At 39.3% G+C, this 26,506-nt stretch overlaps 1 protein-coding gene across 3 annotated transcripts in view; it reads right to left on the bottom strand.

Annotated features, from left to right (window-relative positions):
• Positions 1-26,506, bottom strand: part of CSTPP1 (centriolar satellite-associated tubulin polyglutamylase complex regulator 1) — an 81,670-nt gene that overhangs the window by 15,109 nt on the left and 40,055 nt on the right. The gene's annotated exons all lie outside the window — the stretch shown is intronic.

Raw genomic sequence — 26,506 nt, 5'->3', positions numbered from 1 at the left:
CATCTGGCAGCAGTAACAAAGGCAAACAAGGTTTTTGGGTTGTGTATGGAAGGCTATAGAGTATAAACCACAGACGTTATTACTTTGGCATTCAGTAAGGCAGCTGGATGGTCTCTTTTGGAATAATGTGTACAAATCTGGTCACTGTATTATAGGAAGCACAGAACAAAGATCCAAAAAACACAAGAAAACCAATCAAATGATTCATGTGTTAGAGAGCATCTTTGTGAAAGACTGGTCAAGAAGGGACTCTGTGGCTCAGCAGAAGGAGTCTAAAAGAGGTGACTCTTAGGGAAGCTTATAGGATCCCAAGGGAATGGAAACATCCTGATGTGAAAAAGCCCTACATGATTCTATGTTCACAGTCCAAAAGGCTGTGGACTGGAGTTAAGAAGACGACTAGCTGAACAGCAGCAATTTTGCAGTACTTCTATATACAGAAGAATGCAAAGTATGGAAGAAAGAGCCAGAGGTGGAAGTAGAGCCAAGCAGTAGTCAGGGAGGGGATCTCAAGGGCACTGGCAGTGGGACTGAGGTACAGAGCATAAGTTCTTTTGCCACAAACATGTTAGTCTTCATTAGGCTTTCATCCAAATAATTAATCTTGTTTCAGATGACAGCCACAACTTAGAATCACAGAGTAAGTAAGGTCCAACCATTAACCAACACTGCCAAGTCCACCACTGAACCACATCCCTAAGCACTACATCTACATGTTTTTTGAACACTTCCAGGGATGGTGAGTCCATCACTTCCCTGAGGGCCATTCCAATGCTTGACCACACTTTCAGTGAAGAAGTTTTTCCTAATATCCAATCTAAACCTTCCCTGGCACAAGTGGAGGCCATTTTCTCTAATCTTGTTACTTGGGAGAAGAGACTGACCTCCATTTCACTACAACCTCCTTTCAGGTAACTGTAGAGAGCAGTAAGGTTTCCCCAGAACCTCTTTTTCTCCAGGCCAAACAACCCCAGCTCCCTCAGCCATTTCTCCCAAGACTTGTGTTCCATACACTTCACCAGCTCCGTTGCCCTTCCCTGGATGTGCTCCAGAGAGCACAATGTCCTTCTCATAGGGAGGGGCCCAAAACTGGATGCAGGGTTCCTGGTGTGGCCTCACCAGTGCCGAGTACAGGGGGACAATCACTGCCCTGGTCCTGCTGGCCACACTGTGCTGATACAGGCCAGATGCCACTGGCCTTCTTGGCCACCTGGGCACACACTGGCTCATGTTCAGCTGCTGTCACCAGCACCTTCAGGTTCTCTGCCACCAGGCAGCTTTCCAGCCACACTTCCCCCAGCCTGCAGCGCTGCATGGGGTTGTTGTGACCCAAGTGCAGGACCTGGAACTTTGCCCATCAATCCAGCCTCTCAAGATCCCTCTGCAGAGAGCAGATCAACACTTGGCCAACTTGGTGTCATCTGTAAACTAGCTGAGAGGGCACTTGATCCCCTTGTTCAGAACATTGTTAAAGAGATTAAGCAGGACTGGCCCCAATACTGAGCCCTGGCAGATGAGGGCTTCTCCCTATCTCCACAACTCCTCAAAGCCTGGCAGTTTGACAAAAGCAAGAGAAAGAGAAAATGTTACATCTTTGTCAGATATTTCAAGAGGCAGGATACAGTATCAAAGGGACATTTCACTGCAACATCCAACCCAGTCAAATTAATGTTTTCAATGCTGACTAAAGAAATACTGCAGGAAGACTGTCCCAAAATCAAGTTACAGACTTTTCCTTTATCTTCATTGTTAGCCAGGGAAGTGGGGGAAAGAGAAGCAAGAGCTATGATTTTTCTCTTCAGTTCAGGAAGCCCCACGGCTGAAAAACATAGCTGAGACACTCTGACATCCATTATAAACACTCTCTAGAGTACTATACTTTGCACTGCTCTTGGAAAGACTTTCTATTTAATGAAGCACCTTGGGTTTAGGGTCATGCTATGAAAAGGTGATTTTTCTGTCTGGAACAGCCAATTCTGCAGTCAGAAATCTGCTGTAACACACAAAAGTCTCAGCCTGTGCAGAACTACAATACCATTGCAGGGATCTGTAGAACCTAATCTATTGTAAGGATAAATACATCAGAACCTCTCTTCTTCCAGAACTTGAATGTTGAACAGAATTAAATTTCTGTGACTGCACTGAAGTTACAGGTGTCTTGGAGCATATGTACCTTGTTTGTACTGTCATTTCTTGTCAAAAAACAAATCAGGAGTTGTTCTCTATTGCAGATATGACCTTGGTGCTTCAGTCTATGTGTACCTGAGCTTGTGTTAATGATGGAATTCAGTGGAACGGTGGGATTTCCTCCTGCAGTGTTAGTTAATCAGTTCCTTGAATGTCCTTAAGGAAAGTATCACCAAGTTTTATGTATAACTGCAAAAAGATATTGAAAAAGTCCCAATTACCATAAACAGGATTATGCATATTTTGAATTGAGTTTTCAGCTCACTATCTCTCTTTCATGACACAACACAGAAGAAAGAAAATTTTGTTCACTATTATCTTGTTAACTCAACAGTCATCAAGAAAAGTATCACCAAGATATATGACCTAAGTTCTCAAGAAAACTATCTGGTCATGTAAGGTACACGCAAGTTTCATGTCTCCCAAGGTTCAATAATGGGCCCAATATTGTTTAATTTATTCATCAATGACTTGGATGAAGAGATAGAGGATTCCTCAGCAAGTTCACTGATGACACAAAGCTGGGAGGAATGGCTGATACCCTGGAGTGCTGGGCTGCCATTCAGAAAGACCTTGACAGGCTGGAGAGATGGGCAGAGAGGAACCATCTGAAATTTAGCAAAGGCAAGTGTAGGGTTCTGCACCTGGGAAAGAACAACCTCCTGCACCAGCACAGGCTGTGGGCTGACCTGCTGGAAAGCAACTCTGTGGAGAAGGACCTGGAGTCCTGGTGGACAACAAGCTGTCCCTGAGCCAGCAGTGCCCTTGTGGCCAAGAAGGACAATGGGATCCTGGGGTGCACTAGGAAGAGCATTGCCAGCAGGTCCAGGGAGGTGATCCTGTCCCTCCACTCAGCCCTGGTGAGGCTGCATCGGGAGCACTGTGTCCAGTTCTGGGATCCTCAGGACAAGAGAGACATAGGGCTCCTAGAGCAGGTCCAGTGGAGGGTTACAAAGATTATTAAGGGTCTGGAGAATCTCTCTTTCGAGCACAGGCCGAGTGACTTGGGCCTGTTCATCCTTGAGAAGAGACAACTGAGAAGGGACGTCATCAATGTCTGTAAGTATCTGAAGGGAGGGTGCCAAGAGAATGGAGCCAGGCTCTTTTTGATGGCGCCAAGCAGTAGGACAAGAAGCAACAGGCAGAAACAGATGCACAGGAAATTCCACATGGAAAGAAGGAAGAAAGGAAGAACTTCTTTACTGTGGGAGTGACCATGGACCAGCTTGTCCAAGAAGATTGTGGAGTCTCCCTCATTGGAGATATTCAAGAACCATCTGGATGTAATCCTGCGTCATGTGCTTTAGGATGACCTAGCATGAGCAGGGAGGTTGAACCAAATGACCCACTGTGGTCACTGACCCATTCTATGATTCTGTGATTTTCCACAAGCCCAGCACAGGAAGCAGGTTACATGAAAACAGAATTTGGGCATAAAAAAGCTCTTTTTGAAACTGACACTTGGTCATAATTGAACAGGATAGTATGGACCTCTTACTCTTCAAGGCTTTCTAAATCTAGCTTTGAATAATGCTGGGAAATAAATTTCTGATCTTTGCTAAAATGTCTACATGCTAGTCTGAAGGAGTCACACCAACTGAAAGCTTTACGCAATACTTAATTTCCATTTTTTGTTTGGTTAAATTCAAATTCCTATTTATGCATCCTTATACCTCTTGCTCATTATTTTTTCTTTTATTTGTCAACAGGCCATTATAATAACCCTTTCTTCATACTGTATTTTATTCCATCTACTTAACAGATTAACATTTAGCTAAAGTTAAATCTGTTTACCTTACCCTCTCTATCTTTCCCTACTTAGCCCAGTTATATCTGTTTCTCTGCTTTGATCCCCTTTAGATTTTCACAGTGTGGTGTCCAGCAGTATACAAAGCATCTTTCATGCATTCAGAACAGACAGGCTCTAGGAGGATAATCTGCCTGCTTTAATCAGCAAAGGCCCTTTTCATTAATTTCGATTTTTAGTCTCCTCTTTTCTCTCTGAAGGTGAAGGAGTTTGAGGTTGGTTTTTCTTGAAGGATGAGGTTTCCAGAGAAAGTTGCACTTTTTTCTCAGTCCCTGTCTGATTGATAGACAAAAGCAGCTTGAGAAGGTAACTGGGCCCTAAGAGAGCATTAGTTTTGAGGCATAAATAGAGATGTCTCACTTGGTAAAATAAGATACTTTTAAAACTTATAAAAATTTATGCTTTTTCTTCTCTCTCTTCATACCTAATCACAGCATCATCCTTACTCCTCTACCATAAAACAAGAAAACAATATAGAATAAAAGCAGAAGTCTGCTCAGAAAGAATTTGGGAAAGGGTGGCAGAGATCCTCTCCAACCAGCACATTAGAGAATGAAGTTTGTTGTCAATAAAAGTGGAATTAATTACAGTTTCAATCTTTGGGCAAATGGTCCATTTAGACAGGAACTGCCCATAAAGCTGAAGTGGTGCAGAGAAGTTCCTGCTCTAAAGAAATCTTTTGTTTCTTATGCCTGGGGAAATGGCATCAAATTATTCACTGAAGTACAGAGGCAGACTTTTTTAGGCTGTAACACAACTCATCCGTAGACACCCCAGGCGCCTGACCAACAAATCATACCAATTTTTCAGACTATAGTTGGATACCTTTTATACAGGAAGTGGGATCACCACAGACCTTAGGAGGTGTCTTCACTTTGCTGTGATCACTGTTTTCCTATCCCCTACAGCAAGGTCAGTGAAGACCATGCAGAAAATTACATTTGCCCATGCACCACATTGTCTGCCAAGAGCTGCTTGGAATAAACAAGGGCAGTTTTGGTGCATGACCACGTTGCTCCTTCCTGTCTCCAGGCCACAGCTGAGTAAATAGAGTTCAATGTTGCATGATGAAGAAAGAAAGAAAAGAAGGAAGGTACCAGTCAAAATGAGTGAAAACTGGAATCCACAACTGCTACTTTGGTTGCTACCACAAATTACTGCATCTCAAGTTCCAGTAACAAATGAAGCAAATCATGGAGTGTTTAAATCTGACCCCACAGCACAGGGCAGTGAGATATATACACTCTACCATGCCCTTGCAGTGGAACAAACTTGCTCATACCATGTGCTTAAGGATGAAGATTGCAGTCTCCATGTTAATCGTGTTCATTTACAGCTGAACTAACACTTCACTCTTCTAGAAAAAAGAACTAATAACAAATTCCAAAGTCATTTGAAAACAACAGCTCACTAAGAAGGAGTTTAACAGGAAGTACTTTGACCATTCAGCATAATTTTTGCTGTACTGGACTTCAAATTATTGCCTAGATTGTACTGCTGCTGAGACCATGCCACTAGCAAAATCCTAACCCTTTCCTACAGATTGGAGTGTCCTGTGAGTAGTTTATTGTCTTTTAGTGCCTGAGGCAGACTGTTTCTCATGTTTCAGGGCTAGAGTGGAGAAATAATTTTGTCTCTGAGGTACAGTCTTAGAAGGTACCACTTTCTGGATAAAAATGGCCTACCTTGAGAAACATGGAGGCAGCTGCTTTGTACTTCTCTGACTTTTAAAGCACATATCAAAACTGTTTCTGGTTTGTATGTGGCTAACAGATGGCACATGACCTGGAGTGATGCACACTCCAGGAGTACTAAGTGATGTGTTAATGCTGCTGTCAGTGTTGTGTGTGAAGTGTAGGCACACCTGAATTATCTTAAAACTAGTTATCTTTCATAGTGACAGCAGCCCAGACATAGAAGCCTGGAGCTCAGTGAAGGCTGTAAAATCTACCCAGGAAGCCAATAAATATTTAGGACTTAGCCTGAATTGCAGTCATTGCTGCTGTATCTAGGCTGCTTTCAGCACAAAAAGTAGCTATCTACAACACTGTCACAACATTGTGACAGCTATAAAAATGCCCAAAGCAGTAGGAGACTATTTACTGCAGCTGGTGTATGAAATCTGTCCCAAAAAGTCACATTAGTGGCTTCCCAGAAACACGAGGATTGCCTTGATGAATATACATTAAAGTTCCCTATTCCCATAATTTTTTATGTACAACCAGTATCCAAGCAGACTGGAGCCCTGAGCAATGTAGCTGTCCCCTTTGAATTATGCTAGGACACACAATTTCCACAGGTTGCTTTTCTACCACAGTCATGAAGTCATTCAAGAGTCATAAAGTCATAGAGCTGTAAATCAGTCTCCTGCAAATATAACAGAGAACAGTCTAATTTAATTTTTTTTAAGTGTTGGAAGAGTCTTTGCTGGCCTTTAGTTTTTTGGTGTTTCTGGTGTATCATGTACCTAAGATTCTCTCTATATCCATGCAAGATTGCAACCATGTAGAAAAAAACAAAAAAAGACCCAAAAGCCCCCCAAAATAAAAGTCAATGTGTTCTCAAGCTGTCTACCAGAACTACAATTTTACAAAATACATGAGTATTGATAATACTGCAACTTCACAACTACCATCTGGCTAGCAGGCTAAGCCTGCACATGCCTTGTTCACAGGATACCTATGGCCTAATTTCCTCCATACATCTAGTGCTAGTAACAAAGAGAGAGCCAAGAATTCTAGGAAAATTAATCCATGCATAGGACTAAGCATGTTCATGTAAGACATGTACAGCAGGATTCATTCTGCTCTTGAAGTGTACAGACAGCTTCCACGATCATTACATCATAGTCTAAAGAGTGTAGGAAAATCAGGAGAAAACTGAGAGAGACCCACTTGTTACTTTTAAGCGATAGGAAAATGCTCTAAAAGCCAAAGATTGATGCAAGGTTAGATGAAAAACAACTTAATTGTTTAAAGGAAGATTTTCTAGCGAACAGTTTAAAGAGGATAATGGTAAAATCTGTATCATGGATCAACATAAGAGCCTGTTCTTTCCATGCAGTGTTGGACATAAGTAGCTTTAAATACTGTGGCTTTGTATCAAGGTCTGGCTCAATCTCATTACATACTAGAATATATTATTTCTGCATTTTTTATTTTATATATTACTAGCATATATTTTCTTATTTTAACAACTGGATGCATTAACTCTGATGATGAAGTTCAACATGCACGTAAGCCAACCTAAACCCTTACTCCTAATGAAAGGGACAGGCTCACTTCTCTTTCTCCCTTCCCATCACTTGCTGGTGGCCACACGGTTCTGAACCACCCCTCATACCAGCTCTGGCACTCAGCAGGCCTCTTGCTGAGAAAATTCAGCTTTTTCCCTGGGCTAGTGAATTGCACTGGCTCTCAGAAATTTGTGCTGAAAGCTCATGCAGAGCAAGCTGTGGAAGAGCACAGCCAGGTGCAGGGAAGAGGGAAGAAAGGGGATAAGGACAGCAGATTCACCCGTCCTCAGCAAAGAAAAACTGTTAGATAGGCTTAAGGAGTTCCCTGCTTAAGACATTTTAATCCTTAATGTCCAGGATGTATGCAAGGCAATGTCATAGGATTAGTGATCCTCCTAATCAACAGCAGGTTCAGCTTTACCTGCTGTACTTGCACCCTACTGCTGTGATGGTGTGAACACTCTGGTATCAGACACATTTAAAACAGAACTTTTGGCATCCTTACTATCCAAGCAGGCAGATGAATTCAGGTTACTCACAAACCTACTCTTTCCACTGATACTGTTTAGATCCTCCCAGAACAGACCCCAGGACATCCTCAGGAAAAGACCCTGGAAGTCTTTGTGTCTGACATGACATGACAGCAAAAGCAGACAGGGTAACTGAAGAATGCACAGTTACTACAGTCTGGCTCAGATAGAAAGGTACCTGCAGGAACTGGCTGCACCCTGGATTGCCTCTCCTAACCTGTGAGAATATGAGCAAAATCCTGCCAGACATAAGGGTGCTGCTGCAGGTGAGCAGTCTTCACAAACAAGATGTTTTGCACTCTACAAAAGGAGCACGGCTGCAAACAGCAGACTTAGGTGACTCCTGTTGACAATAGGTAGAAAGACCCAGTTTATGATGTGAAAAAACAAAGGCTGAAAGAGATTTAGTGAGATTTGCCTGGAACAACCTATGTCAGACTCAGGATGAATATAGTGGAGAGTTAAGCAGACTGACCTAAAAAGATTTGTGGGGGGAGTGCTGCAAGAGAGAACAGGGAGAGAGGATTAGCATTGTGATTGAGCAAAAAGCTAGTTGTGAAGTACTTGGATAAGAAGGAAAAGATTGAGCTGCCACTGATATGAAGAACGAAGTAATTTGTTCTGGAGGTAGCCTGGACAGTTCATACGAACTGAGAAGTGGGTCCATTATGGGCAAATATTGTAGCACCCTACTTTGAGGAAGTGAAAGGTTTTTAAAAGAGTTAAATCTTCTAGCTGGTACAATTGTTTTCCTGCACTTTGATCTTGAGCCCTTTTATCAATAAACCACTTGCCAGATTAACAAAAACAGAAAATGAATTTATACAGAACTGCTCCAATTCTATCCCCAGAAACCAGATTCTTTCTGTTTATACAAATGTTAATCATCCTCTAGCCCCTTTCAAATTCCCCATAATTACCCTTTAGTACGAAGTGTTTCATGTGGCAGCATCACTTCAGCTTTCAGTGAATGTTACTCAGGGCACCATGAGCTGTGCCAAAGGTACAGTCCAAGGCTATCATTTGGATGCTTATGTGGCTAACATGGCACATCCACAAACTGAAAAATTCAAACTTTCATTAGAAACATAGAGAAAGTTTTCAGCTCTCATGGTTGTAAAGAAAACATTCCAATATTGGAACAGTTTAACTGATGTAGTGTGATATTCCTGAATCCACAGAAAATCTGAAACATGACTGAAGTTTGATCTTTTCATCTTAGGAACCTTAACACTATACCTAATGCAACACTAAAGACAATGTTAACTCCTTATTTTCTTGTTTTAAGTCTAGAATGGGACTTTGAATGTAGTTTGGGCTTAAAGAATTCAGAGTTCCTGAAGTGCAAGAACAGTAAACAATAAGAAAGGAGAAGCAGCCACAACTTCTGGCAGTATTTCCAGAAGCAGAGAAAGAAGATAGAAGAAGACAAACAAAAGAGTCTGGTTTAAATTTTCCAGTACATAGTTGACTACAGGAACCAGATGGTGGCTTAAATGGACACCCAATTTTCTCCATGCAACTTTAACATTTACAAAGATAAATCCATGCATATTCCAAAGCATGTATAATCCTAAATATATGCTCAGCTCATTGAGTATGATCTCTAAGGGCATTTAGCTTTCTCTAAAAAAGGACATAGACCTAGTTTTGTGGACTACAGTATGAGAATGTATGACTACCCATCATGTTTCAGAGGCATAGCAAATCCAGACCAAAACAACGCAACACAGAACTGGCTTTTAAGACAGATAAACTAGAAAACTAGAAATAAGGTACCATTTCAGAGTGAAAGCAATTTATAACTGAAATGCCATAACATTTGACATTTTTTGTACGTGTCCACTATGAAAATTTTTTCCTTTTACTATAATGTTACTTACTAAAGACATAACTAGCAGATCTCCCCAGCTATAGGTGATTTAGCCTGCTTTTATCTTGTTCAACAGTTGACTTTTCCTCACTTTGACAAGTTTTCAGTCACTTGTGTAGAAAATAGTCAATCCAATGCCAGAGCTAATTGGTCTTGTAAACAATAAGGAGAAAACATTCCTGTTGAAGTTCTGGCCATCTGGGGGGCAGACTGCTCAACCACTTGAAACAGGACCCACAGCACTCTTAATAGTGAAGTACAGAAATGCCGGCAACACTTCACTGAAGGATACCATCAACATTTCCCCAAGATCTCAAACAGCAGCAGTAATCTTTAGACAAGATGTGGATCAGCCTCTACTCAAGAAAACAAGTTGTCATTAAGCTTAAGATCTTCAAAACAACTGAAGAATTCATGGCTACACATCACGAGATGGGCAGAGTAAATGGGCAGGTGGTATGCAGCTGTATTTCATTCAATGCAGGACCTTACATACAACCCCTCCTCCCTCGGATATGTACTAGGACTAGTGACAATATGGCCAGTCTTCAATTAGTGCTTGGTATTTCCTCTCTGCTTTGGGAGCCCCAAGAAATACAGTTAGCTGGCAGACAGCTCATCTCTGTCATGCACACAGGGTCAGGGAGCAGAAGAAAGCTATGACATTGACCTAAAACAAAAAGGAGGTAGAGGATAAGGAGGATATACAATGAACTACGGAAATGCTGCAGATTGCTGTAGCAATGTCAGATCAAAGATCTCCTCCATTTCCAATTTCCTTCCAGACAACTTTTCCAGAAAACATCAGTGAAAGGCTCCAGTGAACCAGTTCTGGTAGAATCAGGTCTTTTCAAGTACCTTGAATCTCCCACGTGTTCATATGGCACGAAGTGGCATGTAAAGCATGAAGTGCAACAGTCAACAATTTTCTCAGAACAATAAGTAAAACAGGAATGTTTTGGACTTTCCTCTTTTAATGACTGCTTTGGAAGAAGCATTCAAAGAACAGTGCAGCTGCTACAAGCACCCAATGGAAGAGAGACAAATCATTTCAGCATAATTTATATCATGACTAAGGATAGTCTTGTGTGTCTCTTCCAGTCCCTGCTCCACATCAACTCTTAACTAATCCACTGTCAAGTCTTGAACAGTTAACTGCACCTTCACCAACAGCTGTCATCACAGCAGGCACTCTGATACTGCTTCTCTGAAACACATCCATCATGAGCCCAACCTTGAAGGAGACAAGTTCAGGCACGTGAAGAATGGAGAATTCCACATGCCACCAAGAGTGACACCACTATGCAATTACACAAAGCAGTCTACTCACTGTGGTTGAAACCCAAGAAGCTGGTTGTGATCCACAAAGCACTGAAGGGTCTAGCACATCTTTCCATTGCACTTGAATTCACAGAGAATTTGACTACCTGACATAAACATGCATCTTCCAAGAACTGAAAGCCATCAGCAGGCCTGGCCATTCTTTGACTTTACTGCACAATACATTTACTAGAGGTTTATACACAGGCTATGCAGTATAATCCCAAGTACCCAGACTGTGGGCTACTTCTCTCCAATTTTCTTTCACAAATTATAATGCCTAAAAAAACAGTCTGAAAGGAAATGGCATTGTTTATAGGAGCCTCTGAGTCAACAGTTAAAGTCTCTATTCATAAAAATAGGTATGGTATCTGGACCTATGCTTGGGCAGTGTTGTTCAGGCATGTAAAATGGTCTTAAACACACCAATATTGTGTCTCTTTTATAAGAGTGAAAACATAAAAAGAAAATGAACCTCAAACAAAGCAAATCTATAAGAGAACTGGCTGGAGAAGGGTAATCTGGTTAATGACAAGACTGAAGAAGTCATCATTAGTTATTTAGAAAGAAATGCAGTGGAGCATGTAAGCTTCACAGAGAATGCTTGGAGCCCATTATAATATCAATGAGCTAGATTAATGATTGTAAATGACCACCACTACAGAACTGGTCTGAATGCAGAACAGAATGAATGCCCTAAGAGAAACCTGAAACAACAAGGCATCCAACTGCCCCTTTTAACGGTATGCTTTTGGCTAAGGTTCTGTAATGTCCCTTGATTTTAACTCTTACAATACTCTAGTGAGCTATGTGTCCAAAAATTTTTTTTTGTTGTTTAAGATTGAAAAGAGAGAGAAAGAATGTTGATTTTCTATGTATTTCACATGGAGAAACACATTTTAATAAGAATTTAACATAGATATTAATTTCTAAAAAATGAAACAAAGCCTTTTTTTTTTAATGTTTCTTTAAGAAAGTTCTAAATTCTTCCATTAATCCTGAAAGTTTTTTATGGACATCATGCATCTTTGTCAAAGTTAAACTTAAATGCCACCTATTTTACAGCTAAATAAAGTTCCATGGACCATCTACCCTGAACCACAAGTTAAGAATATTTTGCTGGAAGTTCAGGCAAATGTCCTAAATATTCCAGCATTATGCCCTAACACTGATGCTATGCATATATTATGGTAATCAGGGAAGTGTAAGAAACTAGACAAAAGAGGAAGTTGTTGCAGAAAGAGAAAGGGACACTTTCTTGTTGTTGCACAGTGCTTTCTAGAGGGGAATAAAAGGCCATCTACTGGAAGACAGATGTAGAGAGGAATCCATACCGTAATCCTGGCTTGTTCAAACAGAAAACAGAATTCAGTTGTGTAATCTTTTTCATAATGAGGTCAGGCTTTTCAAGATCTTTGTAAGGACCTTTATGGCAGGAGCAAAAAAAAAAAAACGGGTATCACTTAACTGATTAGTTGTGGGATGATAACTTAGCAGAGTAAGCAAATGATTTTTACTAGATATGATATGCAAGTGATTTCTCCTAAAGGAAGCATGATCAGTTTTCTGTAGAATCCTGGATGGATTGCTGCTGTGATGAAGGCTACTGAGAAGACAACGCAAAAAAAGAGAAACAAAACACCAGCTCTAAAAGATGTAGGACATTCCTTATTTGGAACAGAAGATGGCAGGAGTCCTAAAAACCCACAGTTACTGCTGACTAACCCATTTAATAGCAATAATCAGTGAGATGGGCCATCCACAGTGAGTAACACTGTATTAACCTCTACCAGCAGCTGGGGCCTCAGCGACATTGCTCTAACACAACTGTACTCTCTGTGGTTTCACTTACATTTTTTCATCTCCCATGCAACAATATCCTGACTGTTCAGCAAAAAAACCATCATGAAAATGCAAGTATGGTAAACCCTCAGAGGAGGAGTAAGATGAAAGCTGCTCTTTAAGCATCTCCAGCCATTGAAGACTTAGAACACACATGTTCCTTTTATTTCCTGCAACATTTGCCCTTTTTTTCCCATTCAATATTAAGACTTATGGAACGTGTCTGAAAATCAGATGGCACAAATCGTACAGCAATATAGCTGTAAGAAGTACTTAAATGTAATGTATTTCGGCATGTGTTCTTGACTCAAAGGAAATGTGTTGCATCTTTCAAAGCAAAGCTTGAAAGCTGAGGTCCTATTTGCTCCCTGCAATTAGAAATATTTCTTAATACTGCCCTGATGGGAAAAAAATTGCTTCCTGGTGTTTCTGGCAAAAGAACTTTATCTCAATTCACTGCATCAGATGTAGCTGTATTTTAGTAGTACTTTATGTGAAGTGGATGGTAAAAAAGGGGATGCTATATGAATGTATTAATTCATACTCCTCTTACTTTCACGCCACATTTAAAGGTAGCATCCATCCTTTCAGTTGTCTTTCACATGAGTTATCTTCTGTCTGGATCTGTTTCAGGCTTTGCTGTGCCAAGTCCCCACCTACATGCAGTATTAAGGGCTCCAAAACTAGTAGTGCTAGCTCTTAAGAGATTCAAGATTAAATGAAATTATTAACACATAGGGGATCCAAAAGGAAAGCGAAAAATATCCCATCTCCATGAACACTCAGAGACATTCAGCAGACAAATGCAAGAGACAGTTAGTCAGTTATTAGAAAAATACAGAAAGTGACTCTTTGGACTGGAAAACATGGGTCCATGTGCCAAAACAAGACTTGGCTTAACAGATCCTGGAATTGGAAACAGGAAGAATGGGGGCCTTTAGGATTCATGCTTGTGGGCAACAAACAATGATGAAGTTCAAGGTTTCTAAATGGGATATGTTTGGAAAGTCACTTTGCATGACATGTTTATCAAGGGAAAAAACAAATCTTCTCACTATTTACTTTTGTGCTTTCCTTTTAGGAGGATGTTTTCTGGGGTTTGGTAAAGAACAAACAGATGAGTGCTACAAAGGGAAATAGACTGAGAGCCTTTATGTGTACATCTCATTTTCACTTCTAGCTTTGTATACACAGCTGTGACCAGAACAGACTTCTGCTGAATGAGGAACACACAGTTCTGCAGCCACTGCCACTGCAAAAGGAAGACGATCATTACTTGCTTCGTAGTTAATGTTTGAAATAAGAAATCAGTGAATTACTTGGAAATTTAATTAGCTTTTCTTCCAATTTTATTTTTGAACTGCTGTCTATATTACTCTAAAGTCTTTCCAGGAATATAGTGTAGATTTAAAAGCTTTTCAGGGCTAGACAGATTAGATTCTAATTTCAATGTCTGAGTAAAAATGTTAACTATTCTAGATGTTAAAAGGAAGCACTGAAAATACTTTCTATTATACCTATTAGGAAACAAAAAGAAAACCATACAACTACTGGAAGTGTCTTGTATAGCAGGAATATGTGGAGACACAAGAGTGGAGCTCGTTGCAGTAATGTGCCTTCAGATGCAAAACAGGAATAGGGACACAAGAGTTTTGACTAGATAACACAAGTGTAACATATTCTTCTCCTTTTCAGTATTTTAGTATTTCAAAGTGTGAATACTACTGGTCACCAACACAAGGTTAATGATAATAATATATGGCCGAACAGCCATATCTGACTCAAAAATGTCCAAAAGCTATAAGGGAAAAAAAATTGAATAAAGGATTTAAGCAAGCAAAATAGTATCTAGAATTTTAAGCAGAAAGATAAAAATATTTATGGATTTTCTCACAAAAGTGACAATGTTCAGCTAAATGATTGTCATATTTGTCACAGATCAAACACATAGCTACACATAGGATGTCTGGGATCCAGTCATGTTTTCTCCCCTGCCTAGGAATACAGGAGAAGAATATAGTGGTCTAATTATTCATGTTTGAGGCATTTTATATCAGGTTAAAAGTTGATATGTAACATTAGAAACAGAGATCTGTAATTCCTTTACGAACTTGGCTATCATGGCCTACAAGCATTAATGCATGAATGAACAATCTAGAGAATTGAAAAGTTATAAAAGACTAAAATTGATATTGTCCCCAGAAATCTGGTATAGCAGTTACAAGACACTAGTACATTTGCATGTTTCAGGTAGAAAAGACGCATCACTTTTCTATGCAGAGACTGAAAACAAACAAACCAACCCCTAAAAAACAAAGTACTGGCACTCTCAATTCCCCAAAAAGGTAGAGATCCCTTGGAGAAAGAAAATGGTTGCCTGACAGGCATTTGATCAGTGATACAAATACAAACTAACACAGACAAGTGAAATAAGAAAGTGGCTGGAGGAATTCTACATAATTGTCAAGTGGAAGATGACAGTGTACCTTATAAACAAGCCTACATAACGTTTGCTTTCAACACTTTCCTCTAGGGAGACTTGGAGAACCCAGCTGGTATCTCAGAGAGAATGTAAAGCTGGTATCTCAGAGAGAATGTACATTTCAGTCAGACCAACTAGAGGATTCCAATTTAGGAAAAGGGACTGCAGAATCAGAAACAGAGCACACAATGAGAAAAATCATAATTACTTCATCCTGCATCAGGTCTGACACCGAAGAAGAATACCTGATATTGCACAAGGAGAGTACAGAGGTTCAGCCAGTCTGGTAACTGTGACAGTGCTTATTTCCCACTGTGCACCCGGCCATGCTGGTGTGTTGCACACAGTAGAAGTCCTGCCATTTCATAAGATGATGAATGTAATGCTTTCTTGCTCTAAACATTAGCTAGAGCCAAAATAGAACAATAAGGCAAAGAAACTTGTTTCCTCCTATTTACCTAAGACAGGCACAATTGCCTCCTCTACTCTTAAATTATGTCCCCCAGACTTTTCACTTTGAAAGCAGAAGGCCTTGGGTGAGGAGACACTCTGCTGTCACAGAATGAAAAAGGAATTAGAGTACCTAATGCAGAGACCCAGAGATACACTTCTGCCCGTTCAGTAGAGAACATCCACAGGACAGAGTCATGCATTTAAGTCATCCACCCAACACTAGCTAGATCCTTCCATTATGGGTCTGGTCTCAAAATGTTTAAAATTTTCTTCAATAATTTGGCTGGATAGATTATTGTTGAAAGCCTAAATTAAGCATTATTGCTAACTGAACGGATGAGAAACAAATGAACAGAATCCTCAATGAAGAGATCTGAGAGCACAGCAAAGCAGACAGTCACTAGTGTTCTGAGCAAAACCTCTGTTTATTAAACTGGTTAGTATTTAAAATTTTAAAATTTAAGGACATACGCGTTTCTATTTCTAGGGTTTTCCTTGTCTGTTCCAAGACTGATCATCCTGTGAAATTGGAGCCCAACATTAGCTGTACAGAAGGAAGGTCTTTAAGTGATAGTACATGATACCACATTTAACAGTGCTCCTGTGCCAATCTGCATAATGAGTGGGGGATGAAAAGCCATCGTTTTTCTTCATGTACAGCTCAGTGAGGACAGTTCCAAGCCTGCCACACAAAACTGCTTTAATAATGCAATCCAGTGCCTTTGATTTGAGGAACACGCAAAAGAATAAACAACCTATTAATCTAAATTTTCTCGTTTGCTTGAAAGTACAAAGCAGCAATGAACAAACCTCTTGGCTACATTAAGTGTACTGAAATGCAAAACTGCTTCTTTACTCACCCTACAGTTACTCAGGAAAAAGAAGAGTAGAGAAGAGGGGAAGAAGAGAATAGACAAGGGAAGCAGAAAAGGTTTATATTAAAAACTGCTCAGTTAAAACACAGAGCACAACAAATTCTGAAGAAGGCTTTCAAGTATTGCCACACAAAGGCTCTTTAATACAAGTGGATATGCTCAGAAGATGAGTGCTAGAGATAGCACTACTTGGTAAAGAGAAAGAATCCTCAGGCTAACCAGCTCTGAATTGAGCTGGTACTGTCAAGACTAAGGAACCACTGGTAATAGCCTGAATAATGTTTCCAGTGGTTTTGTTTGTTTTGGGAAGCTTCAATACAAAATACAGGTGAACACCTTGATTAATGTTAGTCTCCTGACTGTCTGCAGTGGTGTGTTTTGCTCTGTTATTCTAATGTACTCGCAGTCAGCAGAGATGCTTTCTTTATCCATCCACTAATTTTAACATCTGAAACAGAATTATTCTAGAAACACTGTCAGTCTGACTCAGTCCTAGTTTGCTGTGCTCAAGCACTATGAGTGTAGTTGGAGGATATGTTTAGGCATTTGCCTAAGCAGTTTTGGCAAACATTCTTGGTTCCCCTAGAGCCTTTTTCACAGTTTGAGAAGAGCAGAGATATATTAAAGTTGCCTGTCAAAGCAACTTCATTACATCTATGGTCTGAGTAAAACATGCATCATTTTGTGCAAACTCTTTTCTGTATGTATAGCAAATTATAACATACATCACAAAGTCAGGAAAAAGAATAAAGCTACTTCATTGGCTGTAGCACCAGCGGGCTTTTGAAAAAAAAAATAGAAAAAGTATTCTAACAACTTTGGGATGAGCAGAAGAACAACAAACTGAAAAAATAGGACCTATATCACAGAGGATTTAATATCTGTCAGTTAAGCATCCATAATACTTTTCGCATGGAAAGTTCAGGAAAACACTAGAAATACCTGCAACCAGGATGTTTTCAGTTAAAATGTTATGTGAGACAATAAACTAGTCATCTTTCTGCTTTGGCTCCCACTCTCCTGCATGCAGATAAAGCCAGACAAGACAAATTCAACAAGCTGTTGATAGCTTATGCTACAATTGTAAACAAGAGATCTGAAATTATATATAAATTGCTTTCTGAGGAAAAGAAGTTTGATGGTGTTAAGAACAGGTCAGGCCTGCCAGGCCCTTTATAACACCATCAGACAAAGCTGTAATACAAACACAGATTTTTTACAGGGTCTTCTTCTGCAAAGGGAAGTCTTTTTCTCCCTTACATTTCATTCCCATCCCCTCCATTATTCCAGCACAGCTGCTTATACAGGACAACAAACTAATGAAACTGAAAAGAAATTTCTGGTTTACAGGCTATTTTTTGTTTAGATCAGCTCTGTGCTGTCTTCACTATACAGCCAACTGCACCCCACAAAGAAAGGGAAGAAAATCAGGAGTAGAGAGGAAGGCAAGGACTACTCCTTCTCTCACCAGTGCCAACCTAAAAGTCCTTATCTAGCCACAGGCTCAGTTTGCTTCCTTGGGAAGAAGCAGTTTCCTTGCAAGCCACCTTGTAGAACAGCTGGCCACAGGACTCCCAGGCAAACTCTTTTCTCCAGTGTCTGAAAGCAATTCATCACCTTCCTCAGAATGCAATCTACAAAATGTCCCTACCTCCACAGCACACAGGAGAGAGTGACAACATTTTATAAATGATAGTACCTGCAATTAGAAAATGTGACTGAAATCTGTAATATTCCTGTTTAATAAAAAAAGAAGTCAATGCCAGTGTAAAAGCAGGAAATTAATCTCTTAGAGAGTAAGCTGAACTATCTCCTGCATCACACAATTCTAAATGATTAAGGAAATAGCTTACGGTTATTAAAGCTAAAGCATTAAAGGGATAAATCATTCTGAATTTATCTACTGAAGAATCTCTTACAAGAGTAAAATCTTGAACTAAAGTTAGTGAATAAGTGTCAGGTGCCTTCAATTACATCCTCCAGTAGCCACCGTGCAAAGAAATTTAAGGTCATCTTAATTAAGGACAAATGAATCTTTAACTAGTCACTTTAGCACTCAGCAGTGGTGTATGAGCCTCTATTTTGTAGCATTCGGAGACTGCATTTTATTAAACAACACTGGAACATCCCTTGCTCTGGGCAAAAAAGTCATTAGTGCAGCTAGTTCCACCCCCTCTTATGCATTTGTATTTGACTTGGAAAGGTGCATCTTCTTCAAAAGTGCCATGTTTGCCTTAAGGTATTACAGACAAGTCAATTTTCTTTCCTAGTAATGGGAGTACATATCCTTTTGAAGTTTTGGGTTTTGTTGGTTTGGGTGTTGTTGTTTTTTTTTTTCAAGAGTTACTCATGACTATCAGGTGGTTGAAAGTGTGATAATTAATTTTGAAATTACCCGATTAGATTTCTCTGCAGAGAGTGGGTTATTAATAGCTAAAGAGTTCAAAACTCTGAAAATCCACCCACAGTTGAACTGACATGCCAACATAAGGCTTATTTTGCCTTTGCTGTCAGCTTCTATCATTTAGAAGACTTATTATTCAGCTTTATAAATGGCACACATCATTACAGCAAACCACTCTAATTTGAGTAAACTGAAAGACCTGCTTTTGGATCTTCACAGTTTAAAAATCTAACTTTCCACCCAATAAAATAAAATAAGGATAAGCAGAGATAAAGCCATGTATAGCAAATAACCCTTATAGAAAGTTTTTGGCATTGCCTAAGCACTGAAATTTTAATCTTATGTTACAAATTCCTGCACCTGAAACTGAATTTTTTCCCTGTTTACTCCTTCAGATGTTTTAGAAATCATGCAAAGAATAGAACAAGGCTTTGTCCAAGCTGTGACCTAATTTTATGCACAAGTCATAAAATGAACAAAGAAAAACCACCTGCTATGGAAGTTGTTCAATAAGTACATGGAAGACATGGCAGTACATGGAGTAAGAAGGCTGTTAGTATTAATCAATTATTTCAGTAGTGTAAGATCATGTTTATCTCAAAAAAACTCAAGGAAAAGCCATTTAAAAATGTGACAGTAATACAACATTGTAAATGTCAAAAAATGCTAAAATCAGGAATGTGCAGAAAACTACCTCAAGTCTGTATAAATTATATCAACACTTTCTCCATTATGCAAACACTGTTTTGAAGCATTATGCTATTAGAGAGTTTCTCCTCCTTTCTTCATAATATTTATCATTCTTGCACACTTCATATGAATTTCATTGTCACAGTGCTGCCAAACATCTTTATTGACACATTTTTGTATTATACCTTATTTGGATGAAATGTCACACATTTCCTAGTGAGGGGAACAAGAGGGGCAGACACTGATCTCTTCTCTCTGGTGACGGGAAACAGGATCCATGAGAATGGCCTGAAGTTGTGTCAGGAGAGGTTTAGATAGAGTATTAGGAAAAGGTTCTTCACCCAGAGGGTGGCTGGGCACTGGGACAGGCTCCCAGGGAAGTGGTCACAGCACCAAGCCTGACAGAGTTCAAGAGGTGTTTGGACACATGGTGTGACTCTTGGGGCTGATACAGTGCAGGGACAGGATTTGGACTCAACAATCCTTATGGGTCCCTTCCAACTCAGCATATTCTGTGATATATCCCTTTCCAAAAGGTGCACAGCCTACCCAAGATGAAATTCAGACAGTGGGAGAGAGTAAGTTCTCTGCCGAACACCAGCAATATTTTAACTACCTTTCTGATATATTTCAAGTGGAAGATTCAAGTAAAATTCATCTAGTATTAGCATAAATATCTTTTATAGACCCCTAAGCAGTATAAAAACAAATAATGCAATGTAAAAAAAAAGGCATCTGACAGCAGCGAATAATACTCAGAAGCCAGGAATTTTCAGGAAACTGGGAAGAGAAACAAAATAAAGCTGGTAAAAAAAAAATCAGGGGACAAAAAGACAAAGATAATGATATGCATATCAGGAGAAAAATGTAGTAATGATAGTCCTCTTGACATTTTGCTACATGGGGGGAAAAATAAAGCAGTGTTCAGAAAAAGCATGTGCTATATTTAATCTGATACATATCATCCTTCTTTTTCTGCAGAATCCAAAACATTTTCCATTTCAATGATAATTTGCGAGGATGTCAGTAGTGGAGTGGTACTTAACATATTAAAAAATTAAAAGCAGATGTTCATAATTTCTGTGAGAATTTTGAAGAGGGTTGGCTGACAAGCTCTCAGTCCTACTGAGAAGTGATTTTCAAAGCCTGAAACACCTGGGAAATTTTACAGGACCAGAAAAATGCTGAAGTCACTTTAGCACTTAAAAATTATAAGACTGGGGCTTACGCTGAGTGAAGTGCCTACCCAACAAGCACACAGTACACTGATGCTGATGGGGTCAAAATAACACTTAAAGTACTGCCACCAGTTGAGATAACCTGGGCACCTGTATCATGGCCACTTTGATAGCACTCCCAGACAAAATATTTAAACAGGAAATATTGTATTTTATCAGTTAATAACTAATAGCTATGAAACATGAAGAAAAGTTTCTTGGTGAACTAAGCAATCTTTTCAAAGGGGAACACAAGTCTAGGTGTAAAAAAGCATCAAAAACCAGTTAGTTTTTCCGAGATAGTACACTTTATATAAACAATGCTGTGATTAAAAATTTTGAATTACTCAAAACAACAACTAACCACATGAACTGTTACATCTCAAAATACAGATGAGGAATCACTACTTAGGAGATGTATTTCTCTTGGGATCCCCAAGAATACCTCCTCAGCTCTACATTTTAAAGCAATGTTTCAATTAATGGCCTAGAAGAGAAAAATTATTAAGTATAACATTTGTGAGCCATATACAAACTGAGGAAACTAAAAATTTAAAAGTAATGAGTAGTAACACGGAAAAACCTCATGGGCATAGTCAGCTCACATGTAGCTTAGAGCCTCATACATGAAACATTGTATCTAGAAACAAAGAATGCAGAGGGCTCCACCTGGGTAAATAGTTTCTACAAAGACAGGTGAAAAAGGTGGTCACGAGAAATGCTCAGAAAAATGTAATTAGGAGGATTACATGGTCCTGAGATGAGTAAACACAGCAATGTCAAGTAGAGAGGCTCAGTTACCAGCACTTGACCAATCAGAAATACCCACAACTTTGGAATGATGGTTGAACTGAAAAGGAGTCAGACGTGCTGCAAGAATGATCATGTGCTTACAAAGCCTGCCTCACAGAGAGAGGCTCAAGGTGACAATTTACTTAACTTGTCAAAAACAAGAATAAGGAATTGACTTCAACAAATGATTGAAACACTTAAAACCCCATAATTTTCACAAAGTAAAAAAAAAAAAAAAAATTAGGGTGAAGATAATCACATTGTTAAAGACAGCCCAAGTTGAGATTCTAGTGGTGTGTTCAGGAATCTGATTTTACAGACCCCCAAAAGGTATCAAAATCAAGTAAGTCTTGGTAAATTCTGACCTCTAACAAAACACACAAGTTATCAATAAACAACCTTCCTCCCCTGTCAGGACAATTTCTTTCTCACCTGGCCCTTCTATCTCCACAAGCAACTTCCTCTCAGCAGCAGCAGCAGTGTGGACTGTGCACAAGGGCCACCCTACTGCATGCCTGCAGAACAACTACCCATGGATCAGCCTTCCTGAGGAAGGTGTCCAAGAGGAGAGCAGACTATTTGCAGAAACCCTCCTTCCCATGAAAACTCAGTACTTCATGGGGACCGGGCTGCAGGCCAGCCTAATTGCTCTGGCAGCACCGGCAGCTGACTGCTTCCTCCTGCTATTTTTCCCAGGGGCCCTTTGGCCCCTTCAGGCTCACATGACTTAATCAAACCTGAATGCCCTTCTGGAAGATATGCAAATTATTTTTCAGTCAGACAAAAGTGTTTTGGCTCAATACTGGTGTTACTAAGTGAAGTTTAATGATGTGCTATACAGGTCAAACTTCACGGCCTAATGGTACTTTCTGGCTATAAACTCAACAAGTGTATTACTCTCTAAAGGAGGTTTTAAAGCAAAATATTACTATATTCAGTATATTACCTAATTAGACTAGACTAAATACCAATACAAAGCAATATGACCTGTATTTTAAGGCTGGGTTTGTCAATGCTGGGATTTTTGCACTTGGGAACTGTTGGCGGTTTGAGTTCGGCTATGGTTGCAGAGTACCACACTCTGCCTTCCACCTCTCTGTGACCTTGCACTGGCACATTTCAATGTGCTGTGCTGGGAGAAAACTAACTCAAGCAGCAGAAGTACTGAATAGTTTGCTGCCAGTTTAGCATGCTGAGACAGATCAGCACAAGATGGAACAAGTGCTGGAGCTGCCATAAGAAGGATGCAAGAAGGCAGTACCTCACTAGCCAGCAATTAGATCAGGTTATGCTGACATGGTACTGGAGACTTAATTAAGGCATTAGTTAAGTCTCAGACGCATTCAATTCTGAGAAGACAACACCTTCAGTTTCCAATTTATCTTAGGCATATGACCAGAATAGGTCTCTTTTTCCTGTCTAGCTCTTACCACAAGAAACTGAATCACTAGGATATCTTAAATGCTGAGCCTTTTTCCAGCGCAAAGTAGACTAAACCAACCGTAAATGTTTCATAGTCATGTGAAGCATAGTGGTTTGGTTTTAAAGCCATTTTAAAAAATGATTGTGAAGAAAGAAAAATTATATTGCTTCCAAGGTAATGAAAGTACCATTTCTAATAGAATAGGCTTCAACTTGCAGTATTCCTGGGCAACCCATTTGCACTGTGGGGTGGAACATACAGTCCTGTATATTTCCCTTATTCATATTAAAGATACAATGTGGGATCATAACATGCATTACTGGCAATAGCACTTAACTGAATACTGGACAACTCTATAGGATACACACACGTACTTTCTTGGTCCTCTTTCACCTGGTTAGATCTGAAAAAAAGATAAGGTAAGAACTGAAAAAAACCAAGGACACTAGAGGTAATGCTAACATAAAGATAGTGTCAGTTGTTCTCGTTACAATAAGGCTTCTGGGATAAAGTGCCAAGCACTTAACTGGGAGCAGGGATCAGTTCTTTCTAAACAATAAAGGTATCTCTACCTTATCCAGTCAGCTGTATGTCCTTGTATACATTATTAGAATTAATACTACAGAGAACTTAAAATAATTTGTTGTTTATTTACAATCACCCTTCTCATATGCTAATGAGTGACATGAGCTCTTCAGAGGGAGAATTTACTTTTCTTGCCAACGCGTCTTTGGCAGACTCTGCCCTCAAAATAGAAGATTTCAAGGCGGGACTGAAGGCAGCGAGAGGGAGGATAGTATGATATGAGAAGAATGCTTGCAATTTTACATGGAGAAAACCCATCTGCCAATTACTCAGACGTTTGAACTCGCACACAGATACTCTGCTGTTTCATCAACAAAAAGTTGTTTGATACTCAGTGGCCAGAGAAAGCCAGGAAACAGGTGCTCCTCTGTGCCCTAACCTGCCTATGCACTTCTAATAAAAAATGGCTGCATTAACAAATAATGCAACACACTATGCTTCGTCCCACTCCCTAGAAACATTTCTACTACAACACCTTCACTTCCATGTTAGACAAAGCCTACACAGTGTAGTTACTGGGCAGCTTCTTCAAACACACCTGTGACTCAGGTAAAACATTGTGGAATTGGGACCTTTCAACAAGCAAAAATTTAAAATACTTTAGAACTTTGAAACTCCTTCAAAACCAGTGAAATAATTTGCCTTTCTTTTGTTGTCTCGCAAGCTCCTGTCATGGTGCTGTTGGCCCTTTCCAAATCACTTGATGCTACTTGGAAGCAAGGGGATTGCATGCAGTAGTTTTATCAGAATACATCTATTCAGTGACTCTAAAACCTGCAACAATGCGTATGCACAAAGCAATTGAACCATCACAACGTTTTAGTGATCCCTAGATGTCTTCTGGCTCTCAGGCACGGAAGTCACATGCTAAGACTGTAGAAGACAACCAAAGGATATTTTGTAGAAGTGGCATCCAGACCAGGCTAAAACTGCAGAACACAGTATCCCTTCAGGTTCTCACCTGTACCTTAACGTGACTGGAAAAAAATTATATAGTGACACATGCAAAAATGGGAGAACAAATTCTGCAACAACTTTCAAAGATATTAACTGTAGTAGAATTTCAAGTAGTTCACTTAAAGCCAAAACTGAATTCTGTGAAAAGTCACCCAATTCATCCCACTTAGACTAATCCAATGTCAAGATTTCAGAGAAAACTATTTATAAAAGTGATCTGAGTTAAAAATAAGCTTTAAAAAAATTCAGTACAAATAGTGAAATGATAGAACAACATTGTACTGAGTATATCTGGAGAATTCCCCAGTTAGCAAAGGGAAAATAAATTATTGTGCAGAAAAATTAGCAGCCTACATGCTGCTCTGACTGCATTAAAGTCCCAAGAAGTTCTGCATTGCACTTCCAATTACAGCAGATGGGAGCCAGTCTCAGAGGCTTAATTGAAGGTATGTTCTGTGAGAGGTTTTCACTAACAATTCTTTCTCAGTGTGGTCACTTTTGATTATTTGGTTTTGTTTCTCCTCAAAATCATCAAAGAAGACAAATAAAATGCTATTTTTTCTTTAAGGCTCAAGGATAACAATATCTGTCAAATCCGTATTTACCTTGAAACCATTTTAAGTTCAAAGTGATCTGAACAAAGTTTCTAAAGAGCAGAAAAGTCACTTCTGGATACCTCAATAACTTAAAACTGCAGTATTTTGAAGAAAACTCTATTGATATTTTCTTTACATCATCTTTTCTGCAGAGATACAATCTATTTAATTCTGGATTTATTTCCTCAAAAAGCTACTATAGTCTGAAAATAAGATTTTAGAATAACTTCTGGCTATAACTTGAATAATCACATTCCTAGGTTGTAAGGAATATGTTTGATGACACAGTTAACTCTCTAAGGATTCAGGCTCTTCTACAGTCAGTTACTACCATGCTCCAGTTTCAAAATGAACACTACTGTGTAACTTTAGGAGTTACGTAAATTCCTTTTGCCACGGTGCCTGTAGAAGAACTTACAAGACAAATAAATAATTTTCTAAGAAGAGTTAACTTAGTAGCAAGCAAATATCCAGTGTTTCGAGGCTGCTTAAAATATTAGATTAACTTAACACTCACTTAAGCTTCTTCTAAAAATACCTTAGAGCCATTCTTTAAAACTGTCATAATAGTGAGGTCTCTGCCCTGCAGAGTAGTCATAAGTGAGAAAAAAGTAAAATTCTTCTCTACCTGTATCTCTGTTACATAATAAATGCTCACAAAAATAAAAGGTAATTAAGACAGATTGGCTTGTATGATGACACTTTCCTAATCTGAGTTTTACATTTTTAATATGTTCAGTTTGTACCAATTAGAATAATACAAATATCCACAAATTAGGTATCGGATGTATTTGACCTAATTTTTATTAAATGTTTAGCAAATGCTCAAATACAAAGTGAGTAAGAAAAGGCAAATGAGCAAATGTTAACAATCAGGCTAAGATGAATGCTACATCTCACACTCTGCTGAAACTGTTCGAGGTCTGAATGATTTTAAGGTGATTGTGTACATTGTGTGTGACAATCCTCTGCACCAAACCACAACAAACAGAGCCGCCACTTTCACATTTACTCTCTGCAGGTTTGGTTAGTTTTCACATGAATAGATATAACTCTTGAAATCCAGTTCTATCAACCATAAAGCCTTTCCTCCCTTCCTCCAAAACTGATTTTAGTATCATCCAAATAACTGTTAAAAAGCAGGAAAATTCCCATAGGAAAAAACTTTGAGTCTAAACTGGGGAAGGGGGGGAGGAAAAAAGAGAAGAACAACTGATATTAAAGGCTTTTTTATGTTA

This window comes from Corvus hawaiiensis, chromosome 6, assembly GCF_020740725.1.
Source record: "Corvus hawaiiensis isolate bCorHaw1 chromosome 6, bCorHaw1.pri.cur, whole genome shotgun sequence".
Taxonomy (NCBI): Eukaryota; Metazoa; Chordata; class Aves; order Passeriformes; family Corvidae; genus Corvus; species Corvus hawaiiensis.
This window is presented reverse-complemented; position numbering and strand designations above follow the sequence as displayed.